Below are 21,628 nucleotides of genomic sequence, written 5' to 3'. Positions count from 1 at the left end.
TGTTAATGTAGTATTCTTTGAAGTTATCTACACTGCCGTTCTACGCACATTTGTCCCGTGGTCCATAAGGTTTACATAGATCATGGGACATGTAAGCGTAGAAGGGCAGTACAGATGTCATAAAAAAAACTTCCTGGAGCTAGAAGTTTATTTTTCAATAAATCATTGAAAAAAAAAGCTTGAAAATAAGGCCTTTCTAAATTGTCCTTTTCCAGGTTTCAACTACAAAACCATTACGTATCCCAAAGTATAAACTAGATTCAAATACAATAAAATTGAATTGCGATTGGAAATTTGATGACATATTTCAACGAAACATTCAAACCAAGTCGCCATACAAAAACCGATTTCCGGGAATATTAGTCTGTTTGGAATTTGAGACCAAACTGCATACAAAAATCGATAAGAATACGAGGAAAAATGTATAGCAATTTTCATAATATTTTAAACATTGTACTCAGACTTATAAGGTATAATACTGTTAAACTCGTCAAAGTGTGCTTAACACACTTGCCCCAAACTCCGCTAGCCAGTGCTCCAGAGGGCGAATATAGACGCCAGTTCAGTGTGGCAGTGCAGTGCGGAGATGACTGTCAGTTGATTAAATTTGAACCGGGAGCAAAATGATGGCCCTTGATGTTGTTGTTGATTTTGCTGGAAGAGCGCACGATAGATAGCTCTGGGAAAAAGTGAACCGACAGAAGCTCGGCAGAACAATGAACGATATGCGACGGAAAGGTAGGTAGATAGATAGATAGATAGATACCAACATGCACCGAAACCACACCACACATGGATTGCTCCTCGGTGAAGAACTAAGCGGTTTACCGATGATTGTTTATCTCAAATTGACTCTTGAGATGTATTAAGCGAAATTGATTTTGCCTTGCTACTGCCGCCAGATGTGTGTAGGTTCACTTTCCTGTAATCCTATGATTGATTGCAAAATGGTCAATAGAAGGTGAAAAACCCTTCGGGTGATAATGGTTTAAGCAATTGGGTTCTTTTATTATTAATATGGTTATGAAAAGTACTTAGTGCTTTTATTTGGAAGTGTTTTGCATGTTGCGAAGAATATCTTAAACTTTTTTTTTTAAGTAGCAAAATACTCCATATTTGTGTTACAATAAAACTTTTAGCTTATCTTCGTCTTAACTTTTGAACAATTTAAATTTGAAACCTAATATTAAACGTCGAAGAATTGTCTTGATTTAGCAATTTAAAACATTGCATCAACCATTTGTTGTAACTGTTCAGATGAAAAATCAACATAGCACAAGAAGTAGGTAAATTTTGGGAATGTTTTGTTGATGAAGAGATAGAACTGGAATTATGTGTACCCATAATAACATTGGTATTTGTAGCTCCATGCGAGTTCACTGCGTTGATAGTAAAAAATAGCTTGTTGATGAGCACTAATAAAATTTATACAGTGATTGGTATGATTGTTGGTTAATCGATTTTTTTTTATTAGTGTCATTAAGAACATTACATTCATTTCTTATATCTAGGTGATTTGTGTTATGAGACAACACTATCATCCTAATTTGGTAAAACAAATTTAAGATTTTATTAACATTTTGTTAACAACATATTACATTTCATTTGCCGTAGCAGTTCAGATTTTTTACAGGTGAGTTGAATTCACCTGCTTATAAGAGAAAAAAAACGCTTTGAATATACTTAACCTGACTTAACCTAAACATATAACGCATTAATCGTGGCAATAGAAGATTGTTACGATTTTTGCCTGAAATTATTAATGATTGTATTTGACATTTGTTCCAATGTTTCAACATTGGATATTCTATGTAACTCATTGGTACTATACTAGGCAGGAAGCTTCAGAATCATTTGCAAAATTTTATTTCGAATTCTTTGCAGAGCTTTCTTCCTGGTATTACAATAGCTATTGGTACAGCATACAACATGGCTGGCCTGAAAATTTGTTTTAATACCAAAAGCTTGTTCTTAAGACAATGTTTTAATTTTCTATTAATAAGAGACATATAACATTTAACATAACTGTTTTGCAATCGACTACAGATGACACGCAGACTTCGTCTTTTAGCGGAGAGGCCTGTGTCATCCGCAAACAAGAATTTTTGACATCCCTGAGGTAACTCAGGTAAATCAGATGTAGAGGAATTGTATAATATTGGTCCCAAAATGCTACCTTGAGGGACCCCAGCTCTTACAGGAAGTCTTTCAGATCAGATGATTTGACAGATAACTTTGAATTATTTTACAATGTATGTTGGAAAATTAAAGTTTTTTTTTTAATTTCACCATCAAGCCTTCATGCCAAACACTGTCGAATGCTTTTTCTATGCCTAGAAGAGCAAGACCAGTAGAATAGCCTTCAGATTTGTTGGAACGAATCAAATTTGTTACATGAAAAAGTTGATGAGTGGTCGAATGTCCATGGCGGAATCCGAACTGTTCATTGACAAAAATTGAATTTTCGTTGATGTGGGCTATCATTCTGCTCAAAATGACGTTTTCAAAAAGTTTACTGATGGAGGAAAGCAAACTGATTGGACGATAGCTAGAAGCTTCTGCAGGATTTTTGTTTGGATTTAAAATTGGTACAACCTTAGTATTTTTCCCACAATTAAGGAAAATATGCTAATTGAAAACTTTTGTTTTATATATCAACTAAGAATGATAAGCTACTTTCTGGAAGTTTTTTGATAATAGTTCTCACTTCATCCAATTCAGTCTCCCAGGAATTTTGAAAACGTTCTCTTGATTGACAACGTTTTCGAAGTCCTGAGTAACTTCATTTTCTATTGGACTAGTAAGTTCTAAATTAAAATTGTGCGCGCTTTCAAACTACATAGCAAATTTTTGAGCTTTTTCGAAATTTGTTAGTAATAATTGGTACTCCTCTTTCAATGCCAATATTGGCTTCTGAGGTTTTTTTTTTAATTTTAGATAATTTCCAAAAGGGCTTAGAGCCAGGGTCCGATTGAGAAATCTTGTTTTCTAATTTTTTGTTTCTTAATTGTGAAACACGTTTCTTGATTTCTTTCTGTAAATCCTGCCATTTAATTTTTGATAGCAGGATCGCGAGTGCGTTTAAATTACCTTCTTCTCACGTCTTTAAGATGGATCAAGAGTTTAAGACCATAGTCTATGATCACGGATGCAAATTTCACTTCAGATTTTGGAATTGCAATGCTCCTGGCTTCAATAATGGAAGTTAAAGTTTCAAGAGCATTGTCAATATCAAGTTTTATTTAGAATCAATATATGTTTCATATATATTCTAGTTGGCTCGTAAATAATTGAAAGTGGAGCTGGTAGGATTGAGAATCGCTTCATGGTATATTTGAAACTTAACAGGGACATGATCAGAATCAAAATCAGCATGAGTAACTAATAGGCTACAAAGATGACTAGAGTCAGTTAAGACCAAGTCAATCGTAGATGGATTTCTAGAAGAGGAAAAACATGTAGGGCTATCAGGGTATTGAATTGAGAAATATCCTGAAGAGCACTCATCAAATAAAATTCTGCCGTTGGAATTACTTTGAGAATTATTCCATGACCGATGTTTGGCATTAAAGTCACCAATGACAAAAAAAATTGACTTATTGCGAGTCAATTTTCGCAAGTCAGTTTGGAGCAAATTAACTTGCTGTCCAGAGCATTGAAAAGGCAAATAGGCAGCTATGAAAGTATATTTACCAGACTGTGTTTCAACAGAAACACCTAAAGTTTCAAAAACTTTAGTTTCAAATGACGAAAACAGTTGATGTTTTATACGCTTTTGAATGATGATTGCAACTCCCCCACATGCCCCATCAAGTCGATCATTACGATAAACAAAAAAGTTCGAATCTTTTTTAGTTTGGATCCAGGTTTTGAATATGTTTCAGTTATAATAGCATATAGCACGTTATTAGCTGTAAGAAAATTGAACAGCTCGTCCTCTTTACCATTCAAAGAACGAGCATTCCAATTTAAAAAAATTAAATTTTTATTTATTGGATCCATTAGATAAACGTAATCCAATAACAATTTGATTAGTAAATTTTACACCATCTTGACTGCTTCAGTCATAGTGGTGGCTTTGATGATTGCATCCATCATTTGATTGAATTGTTCAGTTAGAAAATTAAAATCAGAGTCAGACACATCACTTGAAGTGGGTACATTTGATGATTTCCGTTAGAATTTTCGGTAGACGACAAGGCAGGGTTTTTTCCATTTGATTTGAAATAAGTAGAATGGGTACTCATAGTATGAATAGGGGAGGAGTTTAAGTTGCCTGCTACGATATCGGCAAAGGATTTTCCTTGGGTAGATACATTCGAAATTAAAAGATTCCAACGGCTCCCCTACGGATTAAAATTAGTTTGTGAATGAGCATGATTATGATCTACCTGATGAGTATGATTCCTAATCAAAACAATCGTTAACTGAAAAATGAGCATTGTTCGATACTCTACCAGGCAAATTCCGGAAACAACCGTAATCGTAACGGATATTACTGTTCATCTGCCTGGCACGAGCCTCGACGACTCGCCTACGCGAAGGGCAAGCCCAAAAATTTGACTTATGATTGCCCCCGCAATTCGAGCATATAGGTATCTTCCTTCACTGGACAGACGTCCTTGGCGTGAGAAGAACCTCAGCAAATCATAGATTTAGCAACCATGCGGCAATGTTTTGTACCATGACCCCACTTTTGGCACCGACGGCACTGAGTGTGGTTTTGGTAATTTCCTCCAGGTTTCTGGAAATGTTCCCATATCACACGGACATCGAACATAAGTCTAGCTTTTTCTAGCTTTAATAAATATTTAATATTTAGATCTTTTTTGTTAAAGTGAACTAAATAGTATTCTTAAGAAAACCCTTTCCGAACAATGCCAGATTCAGTTCTCATTTTCATAATGATTACTTGGATTGGGAAAATCCAAGTAAATCATTTATTTCATTTTTTATCTCTTCAGGTGACTTAAAGTCACTTGAGAGACCTTTCAAGATTACTTTGAACAAACGTTCAGTTTTGTCGTCATAAGTAAAAAAAATGTGCATCTTCTTTTCAAGATGTTTGAGAAGAAGTTCGAGATTTTTAAGAGTTTCCGGCAAAACGCGACAGTCTCCTTTCTTTGCTATTTGGAAGGAGACCTTAATTCCACTAATGGAGTTCAAGATCTCTCGCCTGAATCCCGCAAATTCGGATCAACTGACCACGATAGGCAGCACTATTTGCTTCTTCACTTGAATCAAAGAGCCTGGGCTAGAGGCTGCTTCGATTTGATGTTCGGAAAATTTGTCTAGATCATCGAACTGATTGCTCATTTCGATGCAACCATTAACATTATCCATTTCACCCTTGGAAGAAAGTTCGCATTCCGGAGAAACGTGCATTCTTCCATTATTTCCACGTTCAGGGTCAGTTTTAAATCCCACTTTTTTGGAAGGAAGTTGTGATTTTAAAGATTCACCCTTCCTTTTGTTTGTAGTTGCAACCATGTTTAGTGAATAAACGAAACACGACGAGACCTTCTAAGAGGTTTTTTCCCAAGACGGAATCCAAGAAGGATTACCACCGCTAGCTTTCGCCAACGGGTGCAACGAAAAATCGAAGGCACGGGTCCAAACAAGGATCGTAAAGGGATCAATAGTAGAAAAAATAGTACTGAAAAGTATTGTTTTAGTAGTTATCCAATGATAGTGATAAATCGATCGTTAACTGCAGAATGTAAACTGTTTGGAGACTCTGCTTACAGAGTTACGAGTACAATTGCCGTTCACTTTTATCTTCCTGGCACAAACCTCCACAATTCGTCTGCGTATAGGGTAATCCCAAAAGTTAAACTTATTGTTGTCCTCGCAGTTTGTACATGCACATTTTTTGGTATCTTCATTTTCAGAACAGAGTTCCTTAGCGCGAGAAGAACCTCCACGAATCATACATTTAGCATCCATGAAGTAAAATTTGGTGTCATGACCCCACTGTTGGCATTTGTGGCACAAAGTGGTTATGAAATACCGAAACATGCTATATTTTGCCAGATTTCTCTACTGTAGAAGGGTTAGCGCAAAGCTGTAAACTTTGTTACATACTCAGGCAGCAAACATGAGGCATCAATGTGCTCTAATTAGACAAAAAATAGTTGAAAGGGGTACAACAGATGGTGAAACTCATTTGAATATGCTAGAATTAAACATGATGCTAAAAAAAATGCAACTCGAGTTGGCGAACAGTTTCATCATCTGTCGCTTTGGAATGGGATCATTCACACCGAACCGTAAATTGCTCTACAACCACCAATCGTTACTTTGCCGCTCGTTATGAACTGCGCATCACTCAATTAGGAAGAAAAGCTTAATTAAACTGAAGCCCTGTAATACTCAAGCTTGCACTCATCATCACCAGAGTGACATTCATCGCTCTAGTAGTTAGGGAATCTGGGGTAACATAAACCCTTGAGACAAAACTACTCACGGTGTTTGTCTAGGCAGTTTGCGAAGTAATTGGGAACAGTTTTTCACCAGGGACAAGAAGGGTTCCCGACACGAAAATTGTCTCAATTTTTGCCAAAATATTGACAAACACCCTTAAAAACGTTTTGTTCCGAGGATGCATATTACCCCAGATACCCCTATAGGTAATGTCCGATTCCTAGAACCCACAGCACAGAGTCTGTCTCTGCGGGGTGATGAAGAGGTGAGCTTTCGCCGTCTGCTGCGGTCGGCGACATCAACCCAAAGTGGTTTTTCTGCTGCACCTTATCTGTCTCTCACCAGAAGTTTATTTGTTTAGAGTTGCCATTCTAATAGGGTGGAAATCATACTTTTCATTTCTTAGGACACTTATTGTTAAAAAATGCACAACTGTTGCAATCTAAACCACACATACGTTATTTAAATCACGACAACTCCTGTGTTTATTTTTTCAAATTAAAATTGAAATAAATAAATAAATAAATAATCCGATTGCAAAGTATATGTAATGTTTCGTTTTACGTTAGTTATTAAACTTCCACTCGGCTGATTAGTCGTAAAACGGATAAATGATAACTAAGAAGTATCTTCTATTTATGATTTGCTTGAGCTGTCCGGAATTCAAATTAAAGTGTCCGGAATATGAGGCAAAAGTAGTGAAGCGTCCGGAATATGAAATATGAGAAGTTCTCACATTTCTATTCATGTTTCGGAATCAAAATTTTCACTTATCATTTGGTTAAGTGTTTTTAAGGCTTTAATAACATAGAGGATTTATACAGAATGTGCCTACAACTTTTCAAAAATGGATGTTCGCACATGTTCCTAATGGGCTTCTTCCACCAGGGCACCTGGAACCTAATATAGATTAGTCAATGTTTCTGAATATTTAATCTGAAGCAACATCTTGAAGTTTGATGCCCACTTGGATATAGTTCTGGTTGATATACATGATCAAAGAATTAAACGTGACTGATCATATTTTTCGAAACTAGTTTAACGGAAATGACCGTATCTCGGAAAATTTAAAACAAATCTTAATGCGTCTACCTGCATTCAATCCTCAATTGAATCTAGTATCTTGGAAAAAACGTTCACATCTATAGAACTTCACACCGCACAAAATAACAAAAACAGAAAAAGTGTTATTTGAAGATGGCTTCGGAAAATCCAGAACATCTCCGGTGTCCGGTTGCCAATATGCAAGGTTTACTGAAACTAGACTGAATTTGCAATCGAATGCTTCCAGATGCATTTCATTTCATCCATTTTTTAAAAAAAGTTATGAGCATTTGTATTTGGGCAAAATTCTACCTATCTCCTGTATCTCTGGACAGTATCATGTTCTAAATAAATCCCTTGAGCTACGTCGGATGGAATTGCTAAAAAAATGTGTGTATAAATGATAGGATATATTAATAGAATAAGTACTACAGTAGTTGCTGTTGTAAAACCTAAAAGCAACTTTTGAGGAATCCCTGGTACTTTGCTTGAGAAGTTATTTGAGAAATGATCCTTCATGTAGGAGGAGGAACTCTATGAGGAAACTCTGATCAAATTTCTTAAGCAAGTTTTTTAAGAGCTTTTATATGATTTTCTGTAATGATCTCTAGAGGAATTTTTGAACCAATTCCAGGAAGAAAAACTGCAGCCTAGGCCTAGGATCTCTTAGAGGCATTCTTGGAAAAATCCTTGAAGGATTTTTTTTAAACGGTCATGTGAGAATATTTGTCTACATATGCAGCTTGGAATTAGCGTACCATCTTCAATGTACAATTTCGAGGACTTCAAACTTTGTAATGTCAATAATGGCGCTGGACTCGTCCTTACACTGCCCATTTTTGCATAATCGATGAAAGTGCCAATATGACCAAAATACATATTTTCATTGATATGCCTTCTTTAAAGCAAAACAGAAAGAAATTATTTGTTCTGAAATATTAAATTAAAAGAGACATGAATACATACACCAACTTATCCGAATAAGCACTAGGTTTGCCTAGTGTATATTAGGATATTTTAGCGTATAAACCAGGTAGTTATGACAGTGTCCCGGTGTTTACGTCAATTCATCCATTAAATCGTTCATCAAACTCACTGATTAGCCGGATTAAATAACGTATGCGTTTGCAGATGTAAAAAGTACGAAATAATCAAAAAGTCTCCCGTATTCAACTTTTAAATTTTAATGTTTAACAAATGCACAGATAATTTGACCGACATTGTTAAAAGATTCAAAAATGCAGCTGGGAGCACAAAACCGCATTTTCCAAGCAATGGTAATGCTGATGATAATGTCGACCATGCGACCAGTACAGTCATCGGGGAAGGGAAGGAATTAGTGGAACGTCCATTGCTACTAAACACCGAGATCACCTCTGCATCTCGATGGTTTCACAGGAAGGAGTTTTGTTAGTGAAAGGGTTTGAAAGCTACATGATCAGGATTTACCTTGAAAAGTGATGCGATTTATGTACCATCAATTTAAAAAGTTATCTATCAGTGCGTCATTTTTTCATAAAACAGGAATAAGGGCTCATACCGACAATTATAGTGACAAAACATCCACAGTTTTTTAACGATTAATTAGTTATAACATTGCCAAGATACAAATTTGTGTTATAACAAGCATGAAATGAGCTCATGAAGTGGTAATCCATTCTCGACGGAATCAACATACAAAAGCTATAAAGGATATAAAATCACTCCTACGACGCGCGAAAACTTTTATTTTGTTTTTTTTTCTCTTGCAAAAGTAAAGTGAAGTGTTAAAGTTCAATTAGGCAGCGTCCATTTATTACGTAACGCTAAAATTGGAAATTTTTCGACAACACCACAACATCCCCACCTTCGTAAGAGTAGTGTTTGATCATTCGATCTTGATGCTTGCTCCTGCGGAGCGTGCGACGAGGCAGGATCGAAGATGTCGCGCGTCGTTCGCGTTAGAGTGAAAAAGTGCCGCGAGTGTCAGTAGGACTGAGTGATCCTTCCGTAGTGTCGCTTGCCCCTGCGGGTGTGAGCAGAAGAAGCAAGATCAATCGGCAAGCTTAGTCTTGAAGAGACGACCGTAGTTTATTTTAGCGTTTTATTCCTATTATACTAATAATAAGTTCTTTTCAGAAATGATCAGGTACATCCAAAATCAATACATATTATTATTTCCGTTACCAAAAATGCTCTAAATTGTCGAATTGGGCTGATCCTTATATTAACCCTACCCTACTAACACAATCTCCCTATCCCGTGACGTCTATGAAGATAGTTTGAATTCCCTGTATCTTCTTAAGTAGACGTTGAAATAACATTCCTTCCCTTCCTCTAGCGATTGTGAGGACGTGGCTAGGTGATACAATGTGATGCTTGTTTTGTGTGTATTTCTTTTATGTAGAAAAAGACGTTCACCCCAAACGTTTTTTTGGCGATACTACAAATAGATTTTCTCCAAAACCAATAGAGTTGAGCATTGTACAGCCACCCACGATTTGTACAGTCGTTAATGCTATGCTATGCTAACCCCTCCGTAACGGTTTTGTATGAAATATTTCAATTTTTATGAGCCGTCACGCTTGAGCCTACTCCTCCTCCCCCTAGAGCGTTACGTAATTTGTGGATGCCGCCTTAATGGTTTTCTCAAAACTTACTCATATCTCTGTTTATACACGTCTAATTGAAACTCTCTATGGCGCATTCGAAAAGCAATGGATTAGTCTTACTTCGTAGATATTTTAACCAAAAATGTGTATTTAATCAATGAACTACTGGAGAAGTTTATGCCGCACAGAGGTCCAGATTTCAAAATTGATGGTAAAAATCCAATTTACAAATTTAGTTTTAAGTTTAAAAACAAAATCAAATATTCAACGACCAAATCAGATAATTAAGAGTACATACGACAATTTAGGAATAAAAATATTTTCCTACATCTTCAGACGTTAAATAACCTCAAATGTTCAAAAACCTAAATTTTGCTTCAAAACTCAACTTACTCGTTTTCACCAAACCAGAGCAAATTTGGGTTTCTGCATATTTTTTCTAGTCGATAACTCATTATCTTATCGATTCAGAATCCTCGGATTTAAATTTATCGTCAAGTGTAGTGAACCTTATAAAATTAATACTTATTTTTGTAGGTGCTACAAATAATTAAAGAATAGCTTCTTTTTACCGTGCAAATCGCCACTCTCCGCGGAGATATCTTGTACAAACGCGCTTTTCAAGTGAAAATGAATCGAAGCCAATTCTCCAAACTTTCAAGAGTACAAATCTAAAGAACCCAACATCCGTCCAAGCTGAAAACTTAAGGATTTGTCACTAGCTGGTGGTGACCAATCGAATCAGTTTTCGGCTCAAACGGGTGTTCGATTCTCCAGAACTGTGCTTTGAAAATTTGAAGTTTGGCTTCGATTCATCTTCACCTTAAGACTAAAGAATAGATTGAAGAAGATTTTGCCTAAAAAGATAGTTGTTCGAAAAAGTTGAGAACCAAAAAATATATGCAAAACTGCAACATTATCCTATTTTGAAGCTATTCAAATAGCCAATAGGTAGATACAGATTAGTTACCATATGGAAAGTGACACTGATACTAAAGCACAATACTTGGAAAAAGCATAATCCATAAACATATAATATCGAAAAGCATCTGACAACCTTGCGCTCGGGCGGCTCACTTGCATGCGAGAAACCTTCTGCTCTAGAACAGATTGACGCCCCGGCTTCATACAAATCGCGAACAACAGAGAAACTGCGATGGGGATGAAAATTAAAACTATTTTTGCAATTTTCTTCATTATCACATCGTTGTTGTTGTCGGTCGGTCCCGGGTATCGTCATCGTTACCTCCGCCTTTGCCGCCACTACGCTGGCCTCCGAGGGAGGTTCTGGTCGTCTGCCGTCATCATGCTGTTCTGGTTCATCATCACCGACGGAGTCGGAGCACCGCTCTTGTAGCTCGCAGGCTGCTCGCTGTTTTTCGCGGCGTGCACTTGATCTATTTATTTTCCGACGGAAAGCGAAAACGAGCGGCTGGCTGCTGCAGCGGATGTCAAACGGGGCGCACATAGGTTTAACAGGATGAATTTCTTGGGTCAAAAGTCTCGATGACAGTTATATGGCCGAGGCTAGGGAACTGTGGACCACTATTTACCACATTTCATCGGTTCTGTCAGTCAATAAAAATACAAACAGCAGCAGCATCAATACCATCAGGCGTTGCGCTACCAACGGTTCACACACTGCTTGAATGTTTTGTCTCTTCACTATGATCGTTTTCTGGCAGCCATCTGAGGTGAATGATTGAAAAAAAATGTCAAATAATTCAATCCGCTAATATATCGCTTGTTTTTTCAACTAATTGAAATCTACTAGCGCTAATAGCAAGAGCACAATCATTCCGTTATGATACATATAAACAAGTTCAATTTCATGCTGCCTTCATCGAGCAAAAATGCAAATAACCGAAAACCTGAAAAATCGTGTCACCACTGTGCTCGAGTCATTTCGCATTCGGATTTGAAAAAAACGTTAGGAAGAATAAGATTACAGTTTTGAAGAGCCGTGACATTTTTTGTTTTGAACGAGTCATGGTTTGCTTTGGATTTTGATGCGTCATGTAGAAAAATGTGAATGTCGAGGTGGTCAATGTTTGCTACAGTACAATTCCCATCCCTGATATGGCCTGTTTTACATTTATAAGCTGTAGAAGCTAAGGGCTTCCTTAGCGAGTGGTTAGAGTCCACTGCACGAGCTTCACTATTTGACTAAAAAGCGGTGCCGTGTTATTTATGTGACCATGGAAACCAGTGAATTCCGGCACCGCTCAAACGTCAAATTAGTGAACTCGTGCATCGGTCCATGGACTGATAAACGAGTTCACTATTTTGACCTTTGAGCGGTGCCGAATTCACTCGTTTCCATGGTAACATAAATAATAAAGAATCGTTACCTAATAAGTATTTGCAAATTGACTTATCTGAGCTAGTTTCACTTATCGCGAACTAGAGGATCCTCACTAATCCCGTGGTATAAATAAATTGGATGACGTTAAATTGAATTGATTCCATTTCCTGGTAATTTGGTGACATATTTCAGCGAAACATTTCAACCAATTCGTCATACAAAACCGAGTGTTCGGAATTGAGACAAAACGGTATGCTACAGAAACTAGGGGAGCAATGGTATTTAGCCTATGAAATGAACAATTTTCTATATCTTATTCTACGATTTAACGTCTGGTTTATTCGAGTCAAGTAAAGAATATGAGTATTATTTTGAGTGAAATTTGGGCGATAATTTTGGATTTTGACGCCCTTCTTGATTTAAGTAGTTGTGAGCATTTGTCGAATATTAAGACTATCATATGGGCTCATTTGGCTGTGTTATAATATCGCATTGCCAAGTGTAGCATGGAAAAGATCTTATCTACCAAATGTTAACATTGAGAAATGCTCGAGCAAGATTATGAGCCCATGTCATTGGTCCTATTTCAAACCAAATCACTTTTTTCACTTAGAAATAAACGCCGATTTAGGTTATCCTTTAAGAAGTTATTGTTTTCCTAAAAACATATGGGAAGTTCTAATATATCGCAAATTCGGAAAATAAATCCTACAATTGATATCATGTATAAGAGTATCGGAACTGAGCAGAAACCTTCTATCGCATTGAAAATCGAGATGGAAAAATAAATTGTTTTATATTTATTTTAAATTCAACTTGAACGAATAAATAAATGAAGCTTATTAGGTGAATGTTTTTCTACTAAAATTGGAATGCTTCACGCTGATTTAGATGTTTTCGCTGATGTTCAGATCTAGTTTCAGATTGGCCTTTTTATATCTCCACACTTTTTCAGTTTGGCTCTTTGATTGAGCACGAAGTCACAAATCAACCTAACTTTGCCTTCTTTTCACTCAAAATTGGCTTTTCCGTGCGATAACCCAAGTTTGGCTTAAGGCGAAGTAGGCCGTCATTGAAATTAGTACGCGTTGTTGATGATTGTTGTTGATTAAGCGCGATTGTTGCACTATGGGTCGGATTAATTTCTCGAGTGCGTGCACGGTTAATATAACAATTGTTATGACACTTAGAAAAAAAAAGTCACCGATTAACTAAGTTTATGTATTAATGACTATTTTCTATTCTCCTTTCATTTATTCTGGGATTCTTCCCGAAGTTTATCTGAGATTATAAATTGAATCACTTCTCAGGAAATCCTTCCGGGTTTCTTCCATTGAATTTCCTTGGAACTTTGCCGAAATGTTTCTATGATTGCTTCCAGAAAAATGGAATTCCTTAAAAAGATCTGGGATTCTTCTGAATATTTTTGAAGATTTTTCCCGAAGTCTTACGGGGTTTCGGGTTTCTTAGGGTTTTTCCGGAAATCCAACGAATCTATTATATCAAACTCTCTGAAATATTTTGCAGAAATCTATCAGTAATTCTATCGTGAATGTCCATGCGACTTTTTTTATATTACTCTTTGATTTTCTCAGGATAAATCCGATTTTTCTGGGATTTCCAGAAATCCCGTCTGAAACTGTTGTAAAAAAATCTTTTCTTTTACTGTCAGATATTCCGTTTCCGATTTGTCAGGAAATCTCTACGGAATACTTCTGAAATCCCTGTTGAAATTCTTCCCAAGTAATCTGTCGGGAATATTTTTCAAGAATTTTGTCAGAAATTGCTAACCGAAAACTCTCCAGAATTGTTTGGAAATCCTTCTGGTCCTTTTCTAGGGATCCTTCTTCAATTCTAAAAGAAATCCCGCTTTATGTTTTTCCAAAAATCTTTTTTGGGAAAAAATTTCGAATATCCATCTAGAATCTAATATCCTGATACAATCTCTCTGTGATTCTTCGGGAAATGTTCTTGATTTTTTTTTTGTGATTTGTCAGTTTATTCCTTGGGAATTTTCTAAAATCAATGGTGAAATCTTCTGTAATTCAAAGGGAAATTTCTTAAGAAAACTTCCAGACAGCCCTCTAGACCTTACAAAATACCTTGAGATTCTTTCGAAAATCTTCCTTAGAATCTTCTGAAAGTTACTCTTGAAATGTTACGGAAATACCTTTTGAAATTCTTCTATAAATCTTTCTGGACTTCCTCTGGACATCGCTCTGGAATTGTTCTGGAAAATATTCATGAATTTGCCTGGATGTCTATGATTTCTTGAAGACCTTTTAGGAATTCTCGCGAAATTACTTCTAGAATTCTTTTGGATATCATTGTAAAATGCTTTCCGAAAATCTTCAAGGGATTCTTTAAGATTTTTACGAAAATACCTCAATACGTAAATCAACCTGGTATGCTTCCCAAAATCCTTTCTAGATTTCTAGATTTTCTTCCGAAGAATTTCAATGATTCTTCTTTTTTCGTTACGTCTCAACTGGGGACAAAATTGTTCTTATGAGCACTTCGACACTTATGACCTGAGAGCTTTCTATGCCAATATGACCATTTTGCATGTATACATCGTGTGGCAGGTACGAAAATACTCTATGCCCTGGGAAGTCGAGAAAATTTCCAAACCCAGAAAGATCATCGATCGGCGGGATTCGAACACACGACGCTCAGCTTGGTCGGTTGGTGGAATTCCAATGAATTTCTAAATGCCAGAACGTTTACGTAGAATCCTCAAAAAACTTCCGGTAGGTCTAGAAAAAATCCAGAGAGACGTCGTTTTTTTTTGAAGGATTTTTGAAAGAAATCTAGGGGATTTGCAGAAGATTTCAGAAAAAAATCGTAAGGAAATACTCAAAAAAAAAAAAAATTTTTTTTCCTTGTTTCCTTTTACCCACTGCGTCCATAATTAGGATTATTGTGGTATGACCATATTTAATTTGTGCTCATCAAATATCCTCTTCACAATTGAGATGTGGTGGACAATGGTTGATGAGCACGTTATCCCAACTAGGCTCAAACTCGTTTATAAAGTTTATTACCCTGTTTGGATTGCATTGCCAAACTTCGGAGGGCTCCTAGTAACCCTTTTCCAAATATTGACAACCTTTGATTGAACTAATGCTCCCACAGCTGCAAAGCAAGTGTTCAGCGGTTTCGTTTTCGTTCAAACAAAAATCGACATTCTGAGAATTGGACTTTTCCAATCTTGTAAAGGTAATACCTGCTCGGGCAGTGACCAGTCATCAGAAGACCGGTTATTACCTGGTATTCTTTTGATTAAGATTTAATATGGCCCGCGCTTTTGACAGACTGGGTCCTATAAATCTTTTCGCTTGCTTGGCTGTATCCGTGGGCATTCAAATTAGTTTCTACATGGACATTTTCCCAAGTTCTTAGTTTCATCCTAAGAGTACTCTTAGGAACTCCACAAAATGGTTCAGGGCCGACGAAGCTTGAAGCTGCACCTGTCTTGCTAGATGTCGGCGATTCATTCCCTTCAATACCACAATGGCCGGGAACCCAGTACAAACGTTACTTCGTTCCTACTGGCCAATTGCTTCAAAGAGAGAATACATTCCCACACTAACTCGATTGACATGTAAATGCCTTTAGCGCATTTAATGCTGCTTGACGTCCGAGAAAATACAGATCTTAGCAAACCTGTAATTCCTTTTGAGACAAACATTGTGCATTCTAAAATTGCCTGAATTTCAGCCTGAAATACAGTGGGCTGCATCCATAGCTATAACTTACTAATACTGGGACTCAAAAAATTAATCACAGAGAGTTTCTTGAAAAATTCAGGATGCTCCTGAATCCTACAGCTACTTTGGAAAGAATTTCTGCAAGAATCCTCGAAAAAATCAAGTAGGAAACATTTGGAGGATCTCGAAAGATTTCCGACAGAATCCCAGAGGTTTTCTAAAAGTATCCTCCACAATATATCGGGAGAATTCCACGGGATTTAGGAAGAGTCCCAAAGTATTTCAAGAATATTGACGTAATACATCCCAGATTAATTTCAAAAAGATTTTCGGAAGCATTCTTTAAGCATCCGAAGCATCTCAGGTAATTTCCGGAAAATTCTATTGGCATTCTCGATAAGAACCCTAGAAGTATTTCCGAATCAATTCAGAGTATTATCTAAAGAATGTTTGGAGAATATCGTCTAAAATATCAAGAAAAATTGCACCATTTTTGGTAGATTTCCATAGTGTTTTCGAAAGAATTTCGAAGAATGTTATTTCCAGGATTTTAAAAGTTAAGGACATACACGTAAAAACCACAGAGCAAGAGTTCAAAAAACATGCTCAAAAGATTCACAAAAAGAACAGCAGAATATCTGAAGTTATATCGGTAGGATAACAAAATTATCTTTGGAAGAATTACAAAGCGATGCCTGGAAGAATTCTGTGATAACCAGAAGAACTCGGAGAGATATCCGAAATAATCTCAAGATTTCCAGTACAATCCCAGAGGGGTTTTGAAGGATTCATGAGTGATTTAAGGAAGAATTCCAAGAGATGCCCGAAGAACTCTAGAGTAATGTCTCTAACAATAATTGAGGATTTTTCATACGATATATATAAAAATACTTATTCAAATTAAGTTCATGTGTAGCATTAAATTTCACTCTAGACACAGCTAGTAACATAAATATGAAATTTTATTTATAAATTGAATGACAGTTCAAAGAAAAAAATACCATTCTTATGAGTTTTCGAGGATATGGTTATGTTTGTTATTTAATTTTTATACACTTGAATTATATTGTATCAATATTTATAATTAGTTATAAAACTATGTATGTTTGAAACAATAACAATTCTACTTTCTCCCAATAATGGAATGACAATTTTATTTAGAACTAGTGGTCCCGGCAAACTTCGTCTTGCCATCAAGTAGGCTGTTGAAAACCGTTATGAATCGTCCCATACAAAATGACAGTTCCGTTCAGTCCCGTTTCTCCTACTTTCCCGGTGAACATCCTGAAACTTTATACACACAAACACGTCGGAACCCTTGACGAACAAAATGGGGGGAAGAGTTATCCAAATCCGTTGCCCCGTTCGTGAGCCATTTCGTGACATACAAACACCATTCCATTTTTATTTATATAGATGGGCCTCCTCCACATCATCCTTCTCAGGAGGAGTTTCATTCTCTTTAAATATTTTTTTTCGCAGTGATTTAGAATTGAAAATATAAAAAGTCTATTGTTATCAAATACTTGTTGAATTCCATGCCTTGTTATTCGTATTTATTATACGATTTGTTAAGCCGAACATGTTAATCCTTCGACATGAACCCACAACGAGTTCGCATAGTTGAGATTCTTCCAATTCTAGAGACTTTGAATTGAAACAAATGAAGTTGTGTATATATTTTAGCTTGACTTCCACATATATAAGCAGCATGCTGAAATTGATTTTATGAAAAATTGAAGAAAAAAATACAGAAAAAGTTTTTGAAAAAATGTCTTCTTACTTTTCACTTGCCCCAAAAGTGGGGCAAGTGAAAAGTTTACCGTTTTGAATAATAAATTCAAAAACTAAAAGTTATATTCACGATTTCTATTAGCTTTAACACTTGTTAAGGCTTCCCAATGAACAATAACATAAGTAACATGTAAACAAAGAAAATGTTATTCTTTTCATTTCAATTTTCTTCTGTTCAGTTATGTTAGTTGAAATGATTCGACAACATTATAACTGCAACGTTTCCAATGTTTAGTTCTTACATTATAGGACAGCAATTGCATTTCTGCTCTGTAGAATTTCCACCGCTTATATGTTTACTTATGGCGACTTAAAGAGAAAACACAAATTCAATCCCTAATGATAAACTTTTCACTTGCCCCACCTGATAAGAAAATTGACGGGTGTTTCGAATTAATTATAAAACTTTGTTTATTGCAGTTTGAAACTGTCACAGAGGACAACTAAGAAGTGGTACAGGAAATTATTTTCCGCAACTTTTTTCCACTAAAAATATTAAAATAAGATTGTACGCTGCCAACTTGTTACGGAGTAACAGTTGACAGGTTAACTCTATTATGCAATAATGGCTGAAAAATCTCAGAAATTTCTTACCTATCGTAATGTTCTCAATGGCCTCAAAGGTTACGCATGAGTTTAAAACGTTAATTCACATATTCAGTAAAATATATCAATTGTTTTTACTTACCCCACTTGCCCCGCGGTACCTTATGTATTAATTATAATTTCAAATCATTTCAATTCAATTAGTTATGTTGTTCACTATTGTACACGGCAACATGTTGCAAAATAAGTGGAGCTGCTTCTAATACAAACTTTTACATCGATCAACTAAACCATAGAACATCCAATGGCGGAAAAATAATTTTAACCGATCATTTCAAATCGAGCGCCTGTCTCTTTCCGTGAGCGCGTGCTTTCTGCAGAGCTGCCAAAAACAAACTTTTGTGTCTTCCTTCTTTAGTTCTCCTTCACAACTCAACAACTCAGCACGGTCCACCTCGGGATGGATTGGTGAGCTGTCTCGTTCTTGCAGATGAACATTTTTCGGTAGCGCGACCATCACTACAACCAATATTGCAACTCACCAGAAAACGATAGGTTGGATTTACAACATCCCTGAGGTGTTTGGGGAGCTTCACAGTAAGCAAGGTGAGCAAAATAAAGTCTGAAAAGTTGTTTTTTGAATGAGTTTAAATAGTTGAAATATGATAGTAGTAAGCACAAACAATATTGGCGAGAAGTTAAGTTAGAGTGTTATTAACGGAAATTACTAGCAAAATGAAAGAAAAATCAACAGCTAATCGAGTTTGAGCGAAGCAGAGTGGCAGCATTACGTGATCAAGCTTTGACGTGATCAAGTAACTTTTGCAGAAAGTCAGCCTTAGAAATAGTAGGAGCAACACTGTCGTGCACAATTATCTTTAGTTGGATCAAAATTATGCAGCTAAGAAGCATTGAAGGTACCCGTCGAAGCTGATGCCAAGAGATAAGTGAAAAATCGTACGACTACCGATGCATTTTATAATTTTTGAGTGACATTTTGTTCTCTAAAGCTAATCCTGTTCCAGAACCGACAATACTTCATAAGGAGGCCTGTTTGGCCTTTGCTTAAAAACATCAATTTTGTCAAGAAGATTGGTTTTGGATGAGTGTTCTGTTAGTAGGGCGATATTCAAAACTGAAAAGACAATAGATGACTCTTTTTCAATGGTAGTAAAAACGAAATCCTGAAGCAAAGAAAGCACCACGGAAGATGAACTAAACACAAAATTCATAATTAAAACAAGTAAACACAAAAAGTTATGTATTCACTTTACACTTGATTTCTAATCACTACTTTTTTGATCCAGTTTCCTAATTGTAAGAATTTAAAGATTTTAATTATTTTCCATACGTTTTGACAGTTCTCCAACAACCATTCTTCCATGCGCTTGTGTTGAAAGTTTGAGAAATTTGAGAATCCCGCGTAGCGCGATCAGTGAGTGGAATACAAACATCAGTGTCGCCGGTAAGAAAAAGGTTGTTGTCTGTATTTTTTGCCGCTGGCGCCAACTGTTAGCGTTTGAGAACAAAATAAACAGTCATTACCCTGTTGTGAGTGTTCGTACAGTTGCGGGAGTGTCATTTATATTGTTTTCATTCAATTTGCTACAGAACTGACACTACCAATCGACGTATTAGTTTGTTGATACACGAAATAGTTGAACACATCGTTTGAGTTGCTTTAAATTTGATGAAATTTGACCAAAACTGCTAAAACTTGTCTCTTGAACCAATAACTGCGATAAAGTGTTCCTTTAATGGAGGATCCAATAAGGAAACAACGGATACTGCATTGCAGTACTGCAATTATTAGAATACGAATTAAAAATACATCGCTACTAAAGGAACAGTGTACCAACAGTGGAGGTTTTATTTTTCACTGACGTGTCATTGGTAACAGCGATGAAATCATTTTTCTCATTAAGTAAATGGTCGTTACTTCAATAATATATACATTCATAGCGCATGTGCACCTTGATTTTTCAGCTATTAATGATCTTAGACCGTGCTACGTACCTCAACTATTAGAACATTCGCCCTATATTATTTTCAATGACAAAAACAGTTAAATCTGAATGACCCATACGGATTCAGTAGCGATTTGTACGATGGAAGCCAGCTCAAAGCAAAGTTTCATTTTTGAACCAGCGTTAGCTTTTGAAGTTTCTGTAGTGGGTTAAAACAACTTAAATTTAGGTAAACTCGAAATAACGCAACTTTAGCTAATTCCACGGGCAATTATTGCAAATTATTGAAATTAAATGTGAGACGAATAGGGCCAATCTGACTTTGATTAAAAATTTCAGTTAGGCCCTTTAATGTCAAGTTAATCCCTGTTTAGAGTGGGATTAACTCAGTTAGACCCTTTTAAAAATTTAAAATTTAAACTCTTCTTAATTCGATCCGAATCCTCTGGATACGAGTAACTGACACTGAAGAAGACTGCAAGTGGTAGTCGAAATACGCATATCTGTCAAAGATAAGCATTTAGGAGCGGAATTTAAAGGTACACGGTACTCCATCTACTTTTAAGTTTCTCCCCCGTTTTAATTGTTACAATATATGTAGCATGTTTTCAAGTATCTTAAAAAAGGGCGTTAAATCTCCAAAAATTATTTCGACTTCTAACCAGGTATTTTGTCCAGTCAATCCTATGTGCAGCGGTTGGATGGTTGGAAGCCTACCCATTCCGTGGCTGGCAGATGACGGCAGGCAAAATTGTGCCTGATGCGCGTGCTGAAAATGAAAAGCGCGCATTTGCAAGTAAGATCTTTCCGTCACGAGAATGACGTCCGTAGTTTTCGAATAGTGGTGGCTGCCTCGGAAGAGCGAAATGCAGCTCAATGGTTTTACCCGCCAGGGCCGGGGTAAATTGCATCGAAGGGGTTGTGGAGGTTTGTGGGTGGGGAACAGTAATTATAAAATTTATTACATCTCATCATGGACTTTGCTATCTATGGCGGGCGAGGCGAGATGACAGCTGACACCGAGATTGGGGTGAAATTGCACGGGAATTAACTGTGCTTATTGTTTCTGGTTGAAGGGTGTCTTAAGAACAGGGCACAATTACTGCTCTGTAACGAAGATGCTGGTTGGGTACATTTATTCAATATGCTAATGGGATGGAGTTTAAAATGAAATGTTGATCACAGTTGGTGACAACACAAGAGTAAAAGAACGTTTTAATTCGACAGATTGGTACATATTTTGTACAA

At 36.5% G+C, this 21,628-nt stretch overlaps 1 protein-coding gene across 1 annotated transcript in view; it reads right to left on the bottom strand.

Annotated features, from left to right (window-relative positions):
• LOC110681009 (roundabout homolog 1-like) overlaps nt 1-21,628 on the bottom strand; it is a gene marked incomplete at both ends in the record, with an annotated part of 53,336 nt that overhangs the window by 30,353 nt on the left and 1,355 nt on the right. The gene's annotated exons all lie outside the window — the stretch shown is intronic.

The sequence above is a fragment of the Aedes aegypti genome, unplaced genomic scaffold (genome assembly GCF_002204515.2).
Source record: "Aedes aegypti strain LVP_AGWG unplaced genomic scaffold, AaegL5.0 Primary Assembly AGWG_AaegL5_hic_scaff_233_PBJ_arrow, whole genome shotgun sequence".
Taxonomy (NCBI): Eukaryota; Metazoa; Arthropoda; class Insecta; order Diptera; family Culicidae; genus Aedes; species Aedes aegypti.
Note: the sequence above shows the minus strand (reverse complement) of the source record. Positions and strands in the feature narration are given on the sequence as shown.